This window comes from Triturus cristatus, chromosome 4_1 (genome assembly GCF_964204655.1).
Source record: "Triturus cristatus chromosome 4_1, aTriCri1.1, whole genome shotgun sequence".
NCBI lineage: Eukaryota > Metazoa > Chordata > Amphibia > Caudata > Salamandridae > Triturus > Triturus cristatus.
Window position 1 is genome coordinate 908,284,150 of NC_140585.1, and position 19,226 is coordinate 908,303,375.

The following is a 19,226-nucleotide window of genomic DNA, read 5'->3' on the forward strand; positions in this document are numbered from 1 at the left end:
TTATTTACCACCAACTATTAGTTGGTGGTAAATACCGACTCCAAACAACACCCACACACTCCCCCTACATCTCATTTCTGTATTCGGAATTTACCGAATCGGTAAAATTACCGAATCGGTAATTTTACCGATTCGGTAAATTCCGAATACAGAAATTCTCCCCCTACATCTCAAAAGCCAAAATACCGGTCGGTAACGGTATAATTACCGAAAATCGGCCGTTACCGACCGGTATTTGGCTACCTACATGAGGCCCTTAATGAGATAACACCATCACACCATGCCACCTACTTAGACCCCCATTCGGAGAGAAATTGTAACACAATTGACATCCTCCCAGTGTGAGCAGTAGAACGCTGGCAGTCAACAAACACTTTGGTTAAATTTTTTACCCGAGTGGAACATTTGGGTAATGTTTGAGCGCAAAACTATAAATCCAAATGTGAGATGTCAACAGCTGGCTGTTTGGGTAATTCTTGAGGGTAAAATTACAAATTTGAATGCAGGAGGCAGTGTTTTGAACCCAAGTAACTGGAAATCAACTCAAAATTACATTTTCAAGTTGAGTTTCTTCCCAAAGAGACCATTTGGGTAATTTTGAAGTGCAATACTCATCTCACGTTATTCCATATAATTCTGCATAATTTGGCATAAATATACTACAGAAAATTACGTGAGTTACGCATACTCCTAGTTTCACCCTCGATTTTTCGGTCTTTTTGTAATAACCAAATAAATCAATCTTGTTTCTTTTCAATTGAGTCTTTCTAGCTCTTTGAACATTCATCCTAACTTTCATGTCTCCCAGTTGAATCCTTTCGTACCTGATCTTTTTGTCTACTTTCACCTCCTCCTCCTCTAATAGTAGACGGGGAGCCAGAATACAAAGTTAGCAAGATCTGCGATTCCTGATTTTTCAGAGGTAGTATGCAGTTTTTCTTTCACTGTCAGGGCTATCTTGCTATTGAGCATTATTGGGTTCCTGACTTTTCTGTCCATGCCCCCAGCATGCTTCATCAATTTTTCTGGCCTTACCTGACAAGCCTGGGGCTTTGGGAGGGGCGTATACTGTTGTGGTTGATGCATCTCCATTGCCAGCACACCTCAGAACCGAAGTACCTTGCATGGTCCTGCAGTTCCTGGGGTTCAGAAGACATGGCTTGTAGCCCACAGCAGCAGGCTGTGTGTTTCACTCACTTGGGGCTACCTTAACTTGTGCTCCTGGGCTCATAGCTGCTGCTCCTTGCTGTTCCAGCTCCTAAATGTCAATCATCTGAGGGTTTGCTGTGGCCTTTTAAAGCTGCTCCGCAGCTAGTGCTCTTCAGGTTTTCGTTCTTTGTTCTTTTCCTTTTGCTTCATGGCTGTTTCTTCCTTGGTTCCTTCCTGTCTTTACCAAACCTATATGTTTCCTGTCATGTGATGCTTGAATGTCATTTCCTTTACCTGTTCCTCTACTATATAAAGGTTTAAGTCTGGTTGGAGAGAACATCAGAACAAAGCCATGTTCCTTCACTTGTTTCCTTGCTCCCTCTGCTTGCTGACCCTGACTCTTCGCTCCTGAAGAATTCAACGATAGGATTCTGGATTCCTGGTTTTCTTTAATCATTTGAAGACTTCATCCAGCAAGGAGGCTTTAAGGCTTTTTCCTCCTGAGTAGGTTTCAGCTCCTCGAGGGCACTTGCCTACCACATATTCCGGTGTGTGGTGACATTGTGGCTTCCCCAAACAGTCACCTGTACATTGGACAGCAGCTAGCCCAGTCCCGGATTACGGGTAAGCGTCCAGACCTGAACACCTGATGCCAGAAGCCATCTCTAAGAGCGTCACAGTCCTTTCGGCTGGATGCAGACTTTCAACAGAGTCAAGATCAGGAAGTTACCTTGACCAGCCCTGACATTTTGGGATAAAGAGTTATCTCTTCTAAGTTCCAGCTTGGTACTGAGGAGAGAGATGACCCTGGCAGAACATTGCAAGCTAATTTCCAAACTCTCAAATATTCCTAGCACCAAAGCATACTATTATTTGTTGCGAATGTGTTTCTTGTTGTGCCCGTGTGGGTGCCTTCTGGCTGTATAAGTCCCAGGACTGTTTGTGAAAAAGAATGCCAACATGCTGTGGGTAAAGCTCCAAAGACAAGAGCTATACCCACCCAAAGGCCTCCTTCTACGAGCCCAAGGAAGGCAAAGAATAATCAGCCCTCCCTGCCACAACCGAAGTACCGTGTTACAGGACTTGCACCGAAAGGCAGAAAACACTTTTTAAAACAGCATTCGTGTCTCTGAAACCAGTACAGGAAGCCACATAGGTAGCCGAGTCAGACGAACCGTAAACGTCAAAGATTCAGATGTCAAGAAAAAGTGGAAAGTTAACTTGCAAGTCTGCCTGCCTTGGGTAAGGCAACTCCTCACGGGAGTGAAGGCTGTGCGAGAATGAAGGGTACTGATGAGTAATTGGGTCTGTATCCAATACTTTCTTTCAAACCACATCCTGTCAGATTTCTCTTTGCTTGTCAGCAGACTCCTTTTACAACTCTATAATTAAGGTGTTTCCAAGTAGAAATACATCTGTGACTAGCAGGCTTAACTGCTGCTGTCACTATAACGTGATGCTCTGTGCAGGATAAAGACCGTGAGCGTGGCATATTAAATACGTCGTCGATTGAAAGGAGACCACACCAAATGTAGCTGTTTTAGTGTCTAAAGAATGGGTGTCCTAATTAAACAAGACAATGGCACTCTTTTTATGAGACTGCAAATGGGTGAAAGGGTGGGACTCTGCAACAGGCCCTTTAACACACGGAGCTACCTTCAAGCAAGACGCATCCAGCATGAAATTGCGCGCTCTCTCTCTCCTCTCTTTCCTCGACCACAACGCAGCATCCGGGGCTCTCTGTGCACTGCAGAGGAAGGGACCTGACAAGCACAAATTATAGAGGCAGTAATTGTATCTCACAGAAATTTCTCGGGGAAAGGGGGGGGGGCGGTGTACTGGGAGGCTGCAGCGACATCATCACTGGCAGGGTGTGCATGTCACACCAGCGAGCAGCAGGGCTCGGAGACATCACTTATTTACAGAACAACCGTACTCGGGCGGGTTGTTAGCGGCTCAAACGCGGCTCTCTCTGTCATCCGTAAATGGCATCCTGTTTGCTCCCCCGGATTCCTTCTCCGCGCGGCGCATTATTTATCCGTTTTGTTCTACGTCCCCAGCCTGATTTATCAAAGGCCTCGCGCGCTTCTGCCGTCCTCCGTGTCAGCGCTACATCCTCGTGCGTCGCAGGGCCGCATATTCATCTTTTTTCTAAGACAGCTCCAAGAGGGGCAGAGGTAGCTTGGGCGACCATATATGCACTGAGTTTTTTGTTGAAAATATTTCATTTAAGTTTTAATTCTTTAGTCAGTCGTTATAAGATTTCGGTGTGTAATACTTAGAGAAATAAGCTTGTGTGCCCTTCAAGCCCGGCTCCAGGAATTTTTATTTGGGTGGGCCAAGGGTGCATTTGGGTGGGCCACTGCGGCCTATATGTCTAGGCAGTTCAAAAGGGGGTGGTGATGGACGGAGCATCAGAACCAATCAAACACTCACACCCAGTCAACAGATCTGGGTTTGATCCATCACCGTTCTTTAGCCCACTCTGCCACCCCAGTTCAGACATGGCCATAAGCAAATCAGTCTGACCCTGTGCCTCATGGGAACAGTCCAGCCCGAACTGCCAAGCCATGCCTTCCCCGGACCGGAAACAAGCTTCCTAGGACCGGTTTCTGGCATTTCAGCCGTGTTCAGCTAGGCTTGCTTGAATCCAGTGGCAAAGTGAGCAAGGGACTCACGTCTGAGCATACCCTGCCAACTTATGGCGAACAAAGCGGTACAAAAGGGGGTGGTGATGGACGGAGCATCAGAACCAATCAAACACTCACACCCAGTCAACAGATCTGGGTTTGATCCATCACCGTTCTTTAGCCCACTCTGCCACCCCAGTTCAGACATGGCCATAAGCAAATCAGTCTGACCCTGTGCCTCATGGGAACAGTCCAGCCCGAACTGCCAAGCCATGCCTTCCCCGGACCGGAAACAAGCTTCCTAGGACCGGTTTCTGGCATTTCAGCCGTGTTCAGCTAGGCTTGCTTGAATCCAGTGGCAAAGTGAGCAAGGGACTCACGTCTGAGCATACCCTGCCAACTTATGGCGAACAAAGCGGTACAAAAGGGGGTGGTGATGGACGGAGCATCAGAACCAAATCAAACACTCACACCCAGTCAACAGATCTGGCAAGGTATGCTCAGACGTGAGTCCCTTGCTCACTTTGTCACTGGATTCAAGCAAGCCTGGCTGAAGACGGCTGAAATGCCAGAAACTGGTCCTAGGAAGCTTGTTTCCGGTCCGGGGAAGGCATGGCTTGGTAGTTCGGGCTGGACTGTTCCCATGAGGCACAGTGTCAGACTGATTTGCATATGGCCATGTCTGAACTGGGGTGGCAGAATGGGCTAAAGAACGGTGATCGATCAAACCCAGATCTGTTGACTGGGTGTGAGTGTTTGATTTGGTTCTGATGCTCAGTCCATCACCACCCCCTTTTGTACCTATATGTCTAGGCAGGCCTGCTTCAGGGCCCTCCTTTATGTCTTCTTAGTCTTACAAGGCCCAGTAAAATTCATTCTTTTCCAAATCTCTTTCTAAATATTATCACTCTTAAAAACTGTTTTTTCTATGTAATTTTCCTTTGATGGGAAGAGGAGGTTTCTGAGGTGGTAGTATCAGGCAAGAGACACTACTTGGGCTCCCTCTGTTCGAGCCTTCATGGAGGATCCCTCTACATTACTACCTCCACCTGACCCCAGACTCTGCAACACACTCCCTTGCAGGCTTGATTATCCACTACTCCTCTCCAGTGCACCTTATCTCACAGCTGACCTTGGGCCCCAGCCCCATATCAGGCACCATCGGGCTCCACTTTCATTTTTCCCGGTAAAAACATTAGTAAAATCACCTTCAAACCTAAAACTTTGAATATAGCTGTAAATATAATTAGCACACACTTTAAAGTATGTTCCACAGTAGCCCTTACGACCCGACTGCTAATTAAATAAACAAAAACAGAAAGGCCATGACAGGGCCGGCTTTAGCGCTGATGCGAAAGTCTTTTTTGGTGCCGCACCAATAACCTCTTTCTCCATAAATACCTTTACTACCACCTTCCAACAGTGCCCCTCATCCCTCCATGGCCCCTCTATTGACCTCTTCCTCGGATTCCTTCACTGCCATACGCCACAACTGCCCCTCATCTCCCCATAGCCCCTCCTCCTCATGACCTCCTCCTCGGATTCCCTCACTGCCACCCTCCATCAGTGCCCCTCATTTCTCTGTAGCCTCTCCCCTCATGACCTTCTCCTCAGAATCCCTCACTACCACCCTCCAGCAGTGCCCCTCATCTCTCCCTAGCTCCCCTCTCTACCCCATGACCTCTTCCTCGGATTCCCTCACTGTACCCTCCAACTGTGCCCCTCATCGTTCTATAGCCACTCCCACTACCTCCTCCTTGGATTCCCTCACTGCCACCCTCCAACAGTGCCCCTCATCGCTTCATAGCCCCTCCCACAACCTCCTCCTGGGATTCCCTCACTGCCACCCTCCAACAGTGCCCCTCATCTTTACGTAGCCCCTCTCATATGCATTTCATTTGTTGTGTAGCGCTACTCATATCAGTGTAGTGTGTGTCAGTACTTTACACCACGCACACCTTATACAGAGACAACAAATCATACAAGTATGTAAATTAGACAACAGGGAATGGCATATAAGCCAATGAGGATTACAAGGTGTATGAATCACATGTCATCCATAATGGTGGGCAGTATATTTTAAGAGGGTTTGGTCTGGAGAAGCACAAACTCAGGATTTAAAGAGTACTCCAGTGGTTAGGGGTTGGCTTTACTGATAAAAATGTATATCTGCCCAAAGATACTCATTTTAGCAACATTAGAATAATGAAAGACTGGGGAAGTTCTAACTATATCACAAAACAAAAAAAGCAAAGTTCTAACTATACCATTCAGGTTTGCATGCAGTTCTTTGATGATAGTTCATTGGTCACTGTCCTATGTTAGGATTGTAACTTCTGAACTGCTAGTAACACAAGGATCTCTGTCACAATGACAGTAACCCACTGAGCTTCCACATCAATACAGTTCATCTACACTTAACTACTAACAGAGAAATGATTGCTCTCCACCAGGATCATTAATCACCAGCGTTATCTGGGCATTTTTTATTGTCTTATTGTTGTCCTGCATCGGCCATGATAATGATAAAAACTGATTAAATGAAGCACACACAAAGTATGCGTCCTGCTGGGCCTGTGCAGATTTTAAAAAGAAAAACAAATAGTGACACATTCTCTTACCTACTCCATTAGTCAAACTTAGTGTCGCAGCCTGATGTGATAAGCAGCTGCAGGGGTTGGGATGGGTGAATCAAAATAAACAAACTTATTTTCTTCTGCGCTGCATAGAAAAAGAATATCCACGCAGCAGGACAGTAGGCAAAGGTTACCGCTGCCAAAGAAAGGATTTGTCGCCTTTCGCCATGCCCCTGGTGGAGATGAAGGGGTGGAAAAATAAACAAAGCCTTGTTAACATGTAAATGGACTTTTAAAGACCTGTGAAGTACTCAGGTGCGGCTGCGATAATCTCAAAAACTGTCTGTGTGTGTGTGCTCGGGAAGCTGTCTCAGCCCAGGCGCACACACACGGCGTGGGGGGAGGGGCTTTGACGCACTTTGAGCCCCATGGCGTTACGCGCCTGCCTTCAAGCCCTCACCGCAAGGGCCAAGGCTCCTGTTTGGGTGGGCCAGGCTCATGTTTGGGTGGGCCTGGCCCACCCGGCCCACCCGCTAGAACTGGGCCTGGTGCCCTTATGTAATTAAATGCTAACTTTACGTAAACCGTACAGTGAGCATCTATTCAACAAAAAAACAGTTGGGAGTAAGGGACATCAGACACTGTTTGACATCGATTACTTCACAGAATGGGAGTTCATATATCACCCAATAATGCAAGGAAGTGATGCCACTAGAGTTGACATTACTGAAGTGAAGAACTCTAAATAAGTGCAACATTTTTAAAATAACACAATTGTTACACAGATAATTGTCTAGTTTTGATATTAGCATCATCTAGCCCACTTTAGTCATCATGTGCCATCACACAGCCATAGACATGTTGTTGGCTCACAACTTGAAAACCGGGGTCAGACGTTCAGTGGTGGTTGCTGTGGCATTTAAGTGGTGGGGTAGCGTGGGGGTTTGGGAGGACAGCGCGAGGGGAAAGAATAAAAAAAAGAATCCTTATCTGCATTCTCCATCTTCGGTGCTCTTCTGGCCTCTGCTTCTTGACACCCGGCGTGCCACATGGTCCCCTACGCCAATCCAGACGCTGCTCTCATGCTGGTATTACCCAGAATGAGAGCAGCACCGTGATTGGTGTGAGCGCCATAGTTAGGCACTCACTAAGAGACTACGACCCTTTGCTTGTTCTGTAAGCACAGCTGGGGTGGAGAGATCTAAGTGCGCATGACAGCTTGGCTGGCCTTGGACAGCCGACCAAACTTTCATGCGCACATGAAGAAAGCAGTGCCACCACTCCTCCTCCTTACTGCAGTGGTGTCAATGTGTCGGAATGGATGGCTCACTTTCCGCTCAACCGCAGGAAGTAAGCAAGGAAAAATACAATGATAATAATCTTTTCTATTATCATTTTATTTCATTTTTCACTGCTCAAAAGCAGTGGGGTGAGCGCACGAGCCACAGCTGCAGACGTTACTGTTCCAGTCTAATGGTTACCTTCTTAGAAAATGAGCCTGGCACACCTCTTCATGGGGCCAGCACCCACACATTGAGCTGAAAGTTAGCAAAATAATTGTATTGGTTTCTGTACTCTTAGTGCCCGCTGGAAGAAAAGAGTTGTAAATCTGCTCCAGCAGAGTTACACCCTCGTATAGGTGCAGATTTGCAACTTTTGGGAATTCACAACATCTTGCATAAGTATGCCTTGAAATTTGAGTCAACTGCAAAAACAGCAAGCTGATGAAAAGAATGCATGAACTAATCCCAGCCACAAGCAGTCTCTAGGGGGCAGCTGTGCCATTCTAGACAGAGCCCTGCTTTTTTCAGATCAGTGATGGTAGTGATCCAGTAGAAACAGTCCAGTCTGAACTGACAGGCCAGTTCCCCCTCCAGGTAGGAACACAAGCAACGCGAGACCGGTTTCAGCCTACTTATGTCTCATCCGAGAGGTATAGTTTAAGTCCTGTGGCACACTGAGTGTAAGGCTCTAATCTGGGCAAACCCATCGCACTTAGGTTGTCTAATGCAAAAACAACATGTTGATGGAAGGAGTGCTTGAATTAATCTCAGGCACTGGCTCAATCAGGCTGCATTCCAGACCATCTTTTTGCCCACTTTGCCACTTTAGACTTATGCAAACCAGTTTCAGTAAGACTAGTCTAGCCTAAATTGCCTGGACACTGTGCAATGGAACCATGCATATTTCTTATTCTGCAGTGTGTGTTTGGCTCTGTTGAAATGATTTATTTTACAAAACAGAAAGCCTAATGTCGCAGGACTCAGTCGGAGCCACAGAAAGAAAACATGGTTCATTAGAATGGGGTTTTATATTTGACTCTTAGAACTGCACTTACATCCTCTGAGGCTAGGGGCAGCAACAGAACTGTCGAAATTAACAGAGGACAAGCCATGAATTCTAGCTGCTACCTCTGGCCAGCACTAAGTGACGACTATGAAGCTGTACCATATTGTAGATATTACGTATTAATGGACTCCTAAATTGTCAATATGCAGTGTTAAAATGATAACATTGCTTTGCGGAGAATGTCAGATCATGAGAAGGCACAATAGCAAAATAGAGGGTATGGTTTAGGGGTGGCACATGTTATAGTCGTTCACTCTTTTATGGAGTTTGTTCTATGCAGTGATTATTTGTGGGCTTTTACTAATGCTCACACCTTGGGTTTGGGTTTATATACATCCCCGTTTTCTAATTTTATATTTGTATTTAACTTCCACTTATTTTTCTTTTTTCATTTTCTGATTCTCTAAATTTATTGCCGTGGTAGATATTCAAACCAAATTGGCTTGAATTACATGTTAGAGTATTTTTAGTTCATAATCACAGCCGGGAGTCTCACAGAGCTATATAACCTTAGGGACCGTATACCATTCAAATATGGCGCTAAAAGAGCCGAGATCACCGACTATATACTGTGAGGAGGTCTTGAGTGATCAGGTGTTTACTAGAACACGTGACATGATTGGCAGATCTCATTTAAGACGCTGGCTTTTTCATACACGGTTTCGTCGTGGACTCGGAAGAAGTAGACTTTTAGTCAGGTAAGACGAGAACGCTGGTGTTTCTTTCAAGCTCTCAACAGGAAAATGTGTGTGTTTTTCAATTAGAATTGTCTATTTTGAACTTCAGGGGGAGATTTTTCATAACTATCGGACCTCGTTAAATGAATAGTATCGTTATGATTTATAAGGCGCAGGATTGAAAGCCAGCATGTTTTACGTGTTGTCTGTTTATTTGAGCACTTGGCGCACAATCTCTTTGGTAGTTGCTCTAATGTTTAAAACGAGATTTTAGGAACGGATGATGGATATGGGATTATCCATTTGTAATAATTATCAATCTATTGTTGAAAGTTTGTTTAGGCGAGAGTTCGATGAACGCGTGCTCATGGTGATTTCCGTTTTTTCTTTTAGAAAATGGAGCCAACACATTGGCATCAAAATATACAACGACATTGTTGATTAAATATGCATATAGTTCCCTTTTGAAGTGGTCTGGAATCTTTACTACAATTTGATTGTTTTGTGACGTACATATGACTCAGGGGTACTTATGCCGTTTGATTATTGGAGAGGTAAGATTGATTTTTCTTCCTTCCGTAAACACCTTTCTTCCCCCCTTCCCCTCTCCCTCTGTTAAGGATAGGGTTCCGTGGTAACTTGCCTGGTTATTAATTTTGTAATATTGCTTCAATTAGGCCACTCATTTTTCAGACTTTTGAAACAAGTACCAACCTGGAGTTGATTATTTAGTGACGTTTTGGAGCGTGTTCACATGTGATGTTTTGGGTAAGAATTGATATCTATGGCCCATGCTTATATTGTACTTTTCAATAACTTTTTCGATGATTATCTGATGCGCCATCATGGTTACATATTTAATTAACAATACTAGAGGTGATTATTATTGCGAGGTTTCCCCCTTTGCTTATTGCCCCATTTTCTCCTTCTTTTTCCTTTTTTCTCTCCTTTCTTTTTTCTTTTTCTTCTCTTTTCACTTGTAATTTCTGGGGTTTTGGTCTTACTGGGACTCTTTTAGCACTTAATATGGGCATATCTTGCTCTTACTTATTCAGGTCGTTTTTATGTTACCTTATATACGTAAGGATATTATTTTTATACCGTTACGAATTAATATGATGAGGATTGTGTGTCAGGATTTACGCATACTCAAGTCAGATATTCAAGTCATGGTTCTAATTACTTAACTCTTGTTGTCTCGATCTATGTACCACATTTTAAATAATTTTTTAATGTTGTTAGGTATGTATGTATATATGTATATTGTCTTACATGTATTTCTTTGTCATTTATATATAAATGTGTCGTAATTTTCTATTTTTTATTAATTTTGAGTTTTGTGATGTTTGCGTTTTGTGATATATATATGGATTTTATGTTTGTATTTGTATTCATTTCAGCCCTGACGAAGTGCGTAAGGAACGAAACGCGTTGGCTGAGTTTGAATTTTAGAATTTAAATAAAGAATAAAAGACGAAATTTGGATCGTTTGGAAAGACTTTTATTCTCTGGTGCACCGTCCATTCTTCTAAAAGTTTGCCTATCTGGTTTCCAGAGAGCACAAGTACGGCCTGCTCTGGACGCGATTTGCACCAATTCAAAAAATTCAACATTTACTTGGAAATTGATGTGCTTAACATTGGTCAGCCGTATTGTCTTTTGTTTACACAATAGCAAAATATGTGATGCAAAGGCTCAGCATGCTACATGCAACCTTAGGTACACAACTGCATTATGAAGTCATGAACTGGTAATAATGAAAGTTGCAGTGATTAGATTGCATACAACACACAAAAAATGGCACCTGTGTGTGCCTGACATTATAAGGAGACCCACTGAAGGCCTGTGAATCACTTTCACTTAGGTGATGATTACGAGTTTTTGGCGGTCCATAGACTAACCAAACCCACAGTGGTGTGCACCCTACTTTATTGGTGTAGAGCCACAGCAAAAACCTATAGATAGAATACAGGAAAACACTGCCCATAGCAACAAGCAGACGAAGAAAGGAAAAATTCAGAGATGCAAAATTAGATATCGTCATAGAGGACTGCACCTGTCTCAACCGCTCCAAAAAAGGCAATTTTGCAATCCGTAATCTGAAATGTGAATCCACGGAATGTCATCCAGTGCATCAAAGAAAGACAAAAATAGTGGTATAAAAAACAAAAAGGTTCCCCTTTCCCACTGTTACAAACTGAAAAGGCTGTAGTCCAAATAGCAGCCTGGATATGGCAGAACTGTGATCAAATCTCAAATACTCAATTTCCAGGTTGCTAAACTTACAAACATATATATTGAAAAACACAATACAGAAAAGTGTATACCAACTAAACATACAATTTCAAAAAATGCTATGTACATCAATTTTTATTTACAAAACTTTTTTTTTGTTTATACAATAGTATAGCACAAAATGTGTGCCTAAATTAAAAAAACATTAGTCAGTGTTTTGACATTTTAATAAAATACATTATTATAAAACAAAGAACAAACTGTCGACGCAGAGTTTCAGTGTTAAGGTGGTTCGTCACCTTCTTCCGGACAATAGTTCAATATTAAAAATCTATATCAACAGTATAAAAATACAAAAGAAGCTATATTAGAAACAAAAAGCATTCCTTGGTGAAGTGTAGCTCACTGGTTAGAGGAGGCATACCCTGAAGCAGAGGTCAGACCCGGGACCAGGGTTTGATTCCTGACGCGGCAGGGTCTGGAGCCCAATTGTCCACGGACTCGATAATTCTCGCTTCGGTGCCTACTCTAAGCACGAGTTCACACTATGCAGCTCTGGGCAACAAGCTTGCTTAATCTCCACAACGGCCCCCCCCGCGGCGGGATGCCTGGCTTTCACCTTGGGGATGCCCAGTACGGGTTATCTCACAGGGAAAAGCCAGGACGGGTTCCCAATGCAAGCGCCGAGATGCCCAAGGGTAATTTGAGTGCTATATAAGACCGCACATACATACATACATACATCCTTTTAACATGCTTCACAATTCACAATAACAATTAGCAACTCAGAAATGTATCCTTTTTCCCTAATATGCAGTAGTCCAAAATATCTGGTAATTCTGCTATTTGTTTTTATTAAAATATATAAAATTAACAACGTTTATACACTGTTAATGCCCAAGGGTGGGTTTATCCCATATGTCTTGTTTAGCCATTGGAAGACAGACCTGAATACAATATACCTTAAATCTTGATACTGTAGCCCTTTTAATTGACTATCAGAAGGGATGATTCTCCCACGTTTCCTCTCTCATTAATCTTGGGGACACTCTAGTTGTTTCTAGAAATAGGGATATAATATTGGAGTCAAGACTTCTGATCACTTCTTCATACTATACCCAAGTGGATAAATCAAATAGGGCACATCACAACAGACCTGTATGGTCTGGCTCTTTTAGTTTCCAAAGATCCGTATTACTAATCTATCATGCTCTTTGACAGTCTTGGTATTATTTGAAATTCTACAAAAGATATATAATGGAACTTTAATAAACGGTCTTTAATAAAAGGTTCATCCTTATTCCACGTTTGGTGGAGGTATCAAGAATAAAATTATATTGTCCCACCTGTTTGTTGTCTTGTCACTATATCTTGATCAATTTATTAAAATCTGTTTTCAGTGTGATAATCGCACTATCAAATGAAAATAAAACAACCTAGGCTTAGGAATTGCCGATTGGGTTTTATTGCAAACAGGCCCTTTAATATACTATTTGATCGGTAAGCCTATAGCTTCTCACCTTTAAGGATTATGACAAAGGCAAACACGTAATATTTGTCGGGTTACCACATCCAGGTAAAGATACTTCTGGATATTTCTATCTGTAAAAAATCAATGAACATAGAGGCATTTTATATTAAGTATTGTGAGCCCACATCGTAAGACTATCCTAATCGAAAAATACCTTTGCCCACCTGTGTGATGTCTGGTCACTATATCATAGCGTGTTAATCCGAATCTTTAGTACTGTTAGTGCTACACTGTAAAGAAATAATGAAAACCTAGGCTTAGAGACTGCATATAAGGTTTATTTTAAAGTTTTTTTTATAAATGCACACAGTGTCTCTCGTAAAGCTTACACATTCTTACCTCAATTAAAAAAACATTGTTTTGTTGATAAATCAAACCGCAATTTCTGTCAGTTTGTAGAATCCAGTAAAATACAATTTTGGATGATCTGGGAAAAATAAACCCATTATTAATATTGAGGGCACTCTACATGCCTTTTATAAAAAAATATAAAAACAACGTTCCCTATTTTCGCATGGCTATCATTATATTACATATTGACAAAGAGTCACAAATATACTATACTCCTTCAGACTCACAAAACTAAATTATCTAGATATGAGAGCATGGCAATATAAATGGAAAAATGAGGGTTTCAATGTTCACCTTATATCTATACATTTCTCTGAAGGGATTGTTTTCAACATGACCCATTCCTAGAGACACGATGATTTCCATGTACCGGCCTGCATTTAAACTAGGTGAATACTCATGGGTCTTTAAACTAGTCTTCTTCCATAATTTAGCATGGCTATAGCCCCATCCTGTGTCAGCAGGTTCTCTTACCTTCGAAAACTGTATCAGGGAACGACCATCAATCTTGCTGTCCCTTCATCAAGATTTGACAGTGTGGCTTGTTCTGGGGCTCCTTTTACACCCCCATCCCTATGACGGCATGCCGTAATCGTACACACCTGTGTTTGCACGCCGTAAATGCTTGTATTTTTGTCCTGTGCATAAATAAACAACGGGGAGGCCATCTTGTAGTGTGTTTGTAATCCGAGAATTACGGGTCTTCCGCACAATCAGATCCTATTGAAAGACATATGGGCTGCTTTATTAACGCTTTAGTGCTCATATTAGGGTCCTATTTGCATCGCATTTTATGTGCCAAAAAAACCGCTAGTTCTATATTGTCATATTATTAGCAATATTCACATTGACAAATATGAATGAACGTGAGCCACTGGTCTCGATTCATAGACGATGTGTTTTTTATTTGGCTGGGCACAAAGGAAGACTTCGAGTCATTTATACAATGGTTACATTTAGGTGATGATAACTTAAGGTTCACATCATCTCATATCAATAAAATGTGTGAATTTCTGGATATTAAAATGAAGGACACCAATAGCACCCTATCAGTGGAGTTGTATACCAAACCCACTGATCGAAACACTATGTTGCACTTTGGAAGTTACAACCCTTCTGGTCAGAGAAATAATATCCCTTTTGGTCAAAACCTTAGAATAAGACAAAATTGTACGAGCATGAAAGATTTTGAATTACATGCAAAAACATTAACTAGGAAATTCACAGACAGAGGATACCCCAAGAAGATAGTGAATAAAGAATATAAACGAGCTAAATATTACAATAGAGACAGCTTGTTTGAACCAAAACTAAAGGGTAATGATAATAATCAACAAATTGTCTGTGTAACCAACTTTTCCAGTATAAGTGATAAAATTAAAAATCTTATAAACAAGAACTGGAACTTGATAAACGACAGTAATTCATTACTTAAACCACTTTTTGCATTTTGGAGAAATAAGACCATAAGAAATTGTTTAGTGCACACATACTCATCTTATGTGACTAAGAATCAACTGCGAACCATTGATGGTTCACAGCCCGTAGGCAATTTTCCCTGTGGTTCCTGCAAAAATTGTACTACTATCATGAAGGGCACTTCAGTGACGTACAATAATATAACTTACTACCGACAGAGTATAGTAAACTGTTACACAACAAACGCCATTTATTTGATTCTGTGCCCCTGCGGGAAAGGCTACATTGGAGAAACCTCTAGGGATATCAGGCTGAGACCAAATGAATATAAATCAGTGCTCCGCACTAAACAGAAGAATGCACCCCTAGTAGAGCACTGGATTGAAATGGAACATAAAATAGAAGATTTGAAGTGGTGCGTCATTGAGGCAATACAAATGAATGAAAGAGGAGGAGATCTGACAGCAAAGAGGAAGGAAAGGGATCAATTCTATATGTCCAAATTTAATACATATAAATGTGGACTAAACAGTAGGGAGGAATGGGAAAGAATTATGTACGGCTATTTGTAGTTCCCTCCAAAGTTCCCTCATTTAGGTCCTTACAAAAAAAAGATTTATGAAAAAAATGTTTGTTCCGTGTGAACCTCTGTGAAACTCATCATTATCTGTGGCACTATAGATGTAAGTTAAGCTGTGTCATACAATATAAATCCAGTATTCGCTATAGAGTAGGTCCCGCAACTTAATTGTCAGTGATAAAGCTGTTTGAGGATCATTACATTGTAACACTGTTGAGTAAGGATGAGGCTCTAGATGTAGATAATACCTACAATATCGATATACTGCTCAACACAACAGTCTGCAACTTAGAATAGAGAAGTACATAGAGACTCAGCACATTTCCATATTTTAAGATGGCCGCCATATTTTTTAATGTGAATATTGCTAATAATATGACACTATATATCTAGGGGTTAAAACAGCATATTATATGCCCCAATACTTAAATAAGGTTATGGAGAGAGCAGGACCCAGTACTTTCCGTATAGATCGGGTTCAAGTTAAACTACAAGATAGCCGCCACGCTTTTTACTGAGATGTGGGACGATATTGCATGCATTTATGGCATACAAACGTGATCACGGTTCCATTTCAAGATGGCCGCCCCCCTTTTTTTTGTGCACATAAAATGCGACGCAAATACGGGTGTTTTTAAAAAAAAATCCTTAAGTATGACAGTAAATAGGACTGTAATATGAGCACTAAGGCGTTAATAAAGCAGCCCATATGTCTTTCAATAGGATGTGATTGTGCGGAAGACCTGTAATTATCAGATTATAAACACACTACAAGATGGCCGCCCTGTTGTTTATTTATGCACAGGACGAAAATACAAGCATTTACGGCGTGCAAACACAGGTGTGTACGATTACGGCATGCCATCATAGGGATGGGAGATTAAAAGGAGCCCCAGAACAAGCCACAATGTCAAATCTTGATGGGGGGACAGCGAGATTGATGGTCGTTCCCGGATACGGTTTTTAAAGGAAAGAGAACCTGCTGACAAAGTATGGGGCTATAGCCATGCTAAAATAGGGAGGAAGCGTAGTTTAAAGACCCATGAGTTTTCAACTAGTTTAAATGAAGGCTGGTACAAGGAAATCCCCCTTATTTTTCCGTTTATATTCCCATACTCTCATATCTAGATAATTTCGTATTGAGAGTCTGTAGGAGTATAATATATTTGTGACTCTTTGCCAATATGTAATAGAATGATAACCATGCAAAAATAGGGAACGTTGTCTTTATATTTTTTAAATAAAAGGCATCTATAGTGCCATCAATATTAATAATGGGTTTATTTTTTCCAGATCATCCAGAATTGTATTTAACTGTATTCTACAAACTGACAGAAATTGCGGTTTTGTTTATCACCAAAACAATGTTTTTTTAATTGAGGTAAGAATATGTAAGCTTTACAAGAGACACTGGGTGCATTTATAAAAAAAACTTTTAAAAAAAACTTATATGCAGTCTCTAAGCCATGGTTTTCATTATTTCTTTATAGTGTAGCACTAAGTGCTAAAGATTCGGATTAACACGCTATGATATAGCGACCAGACATCGCACTGTTGGGCAAAGGTATTTTTCGATTATGATAGTCTTACGATGTGGGCTCACAATACTCAATATACAATGCTCCTATATTCATTGATTTTTTACAGATAGAAAAATATCCAGAAGCATCTTTACCTGGATGTGGTAACCCGACAAATATTACGTGTTTGCCCTTGTCATAATCTTTAAAGGTGACAAGCTATCGGTTTACAGATCAAATAGCATATTAGAGGGCCTGTTTGTAATAAAACCCAATCTGCAATTCGTAAGCCTAGGTTATTTTATTTTCATTTGATAGTGCGATTATCACACTGAAAACAGATTTCAATAAATTAATCAAGATATAGTGACAAGACAACAAACAGGTGGGACAATATAATTTTATTCTTGATACCTCCACCAAACGTAGAATAAGGATGAACCTTTTATTAAAGATCGTTTACTAAAGTTCCATTATATTTGTTTTGTAGAATTTCCAATAACACCAAGACTGTCAAGAAGCACAAAAGATTAGTAATACGGATCTTGGGAAACTAAAACAGCCAGACCATACAGGTGTGTTGTGATGTGCTCTATTTGATTTATCCACTTGGGTATAATATGAAAAAATGATCAGAGGTCTTGACTCCAATATTATATCCCTATATCTAGAACCAACTAGAGTGTCCCCAAAATTAATGAGAGAAGAAACGTGGGAGATTCATCCCTTCTGATAGCCAATTAAAAGGGCTACAGTATCAAGATTTAAGGTATGTTGTATTCAAGTCTGTCTTCCAATGGCTAAACAAGACATATGGGATAAGCCCACCCCACAGTGTATAAACGTTGTTAATTTTATATTTTTGTAATAAAAACAAATAGCAGAATTACCAGATATTTTAAATTACCGCATATTAGGGAAACAGGATATATTTCTGAGTTGCTAAATGTTATTGTGGATTGTGAATCATGTTAAAAGGAATGCTTTTTGTTTCTACTATAGCTTCTTTTGCATTGTTGTACTGTTTATATAGATTTTTAATATTGAACTATAGTCCTGAAAAAGGTGACGAACCACCTTAACACTGAAATGGCGCGTCGACAGTTTGTTCTTTGTTTAACAAATCCAGTTGGCCGCACACTGCTCGTCACACCAGCAAGTTGCCCCAAGGAACTCTGGTAGATGTAGTGGCGACGGCGAATGCGCCTATGCCACAGTGTTTGAAAAAAAGTATGTGTCGCATTAGCCATCCCTGGACACGTGTTTCGAGGTAGTTGCCTCTCGTCAGCAGGGAGTAGGTAAGTGTAAAGGGGTGCCGCGTGGACTGCTAATAACGTAAAAACAGGTAGAGTACCTCTCATGGCGCGCAGGTGCTGGTCCAGAGCTCGTCAGCCCAAATGGCTCAAGGGAGCCTTTATATAACAAATCCAGTTGGCCGCACACTGCTCGTCACACCAGCAAGTTGCCCCAAGGAACTCTGGTAGATGTAGTGGCGACGGCGAGTACGCCTATGCCACAGTGTTTGAAAAAAAGTATGTGTCGCATTAGCCATCCCTGGACACGTGTTTCGAGGTAGTTTCCTCTCGTCAGCAGGGAGTAGGTAAGTGTAAAGGGGTGCCGCGTGGACTGCCAATAACGTAAAAACAGGTAGAGTACCTCTCATGGCGCGCAGGTGCTGGTCCAGAGCTCGTCAGCCCAAATGGCTCAAGGGAGCCTTTATATACCAAATCCAGTTGGCCGCACACTGCTCGTCACACCAGCAAATTGCCCCAAGGAACTCTGGTAGATGTAGTGGCGACGGAGAGTACGCCTATGCCACACTGTTTGAAAAAAAGTATGTGTCGCATTAGCCATCCCTGGACACGTGTTTCGAGGTAGTTGCCTCTCGTCAGCAGGGAGTAGGTAAGTGTAAAGGGGTGCCGCGTGGACTGCCAATAACGTAAAAACAGGTAGAGTACCTCTCATGGCGCGCAGGTGCTGGTCCAGAGCTCGTCAGCCCAAATGGCTCAAGGGAGCCTTTCTATAACAAATCCAGTTGGCCGCACACTGCTCGTCACACCAGCAAGTTGCCCCAAGGAACTCTGGTAGATGTAGTGGTGACGGCGAGTACGCCTATGCCACAGTGTTTGAAAAAAAGTATGTGTCGCATTAGCCATCCCTGGACACGTGTTTTGAGGTAGTTGCCTCTCGTCAGCAGGGAGTAGGTAAG

At 41.9% G+C, this 19,226-nt stretch overlaps 1 long non-coding RNA gene across 4 annotated transcripts in view; it reads left to right on the top strand.

Moving 5' to 3' along the window:
• Nucleotides 1–9,330: 9,330 nt before the first annotated feature.
• Nucleotides 9,331–19,226, top strand: part of LOC146855771 (uncharacterized) — a 45,201-nt gene continuing 35,305 nt past the window's right edge. The window contains exons 1-3 of one of the 4 annotated variants that reach the window (XR_014981386.1): nucleotides 9,346–9,402; nucleotides 9,775–9,935; nucleotides 10,059–10,149. This is a non-coding gene — a long non-coding RNA (uncharacterized LOC146855771). Of the gene's footprint in view, nucleotides 9,403–9,774; nucleotides 9,936–10,058; nucleotides 10,150–17,720; nucleotides 17,787–19,226 lie in introns of those variants that run through there. The other 3 variants (XR_014981385.1, XR_014981384.1, XR_014981387.1) reach the window with 3 other exon arrangements.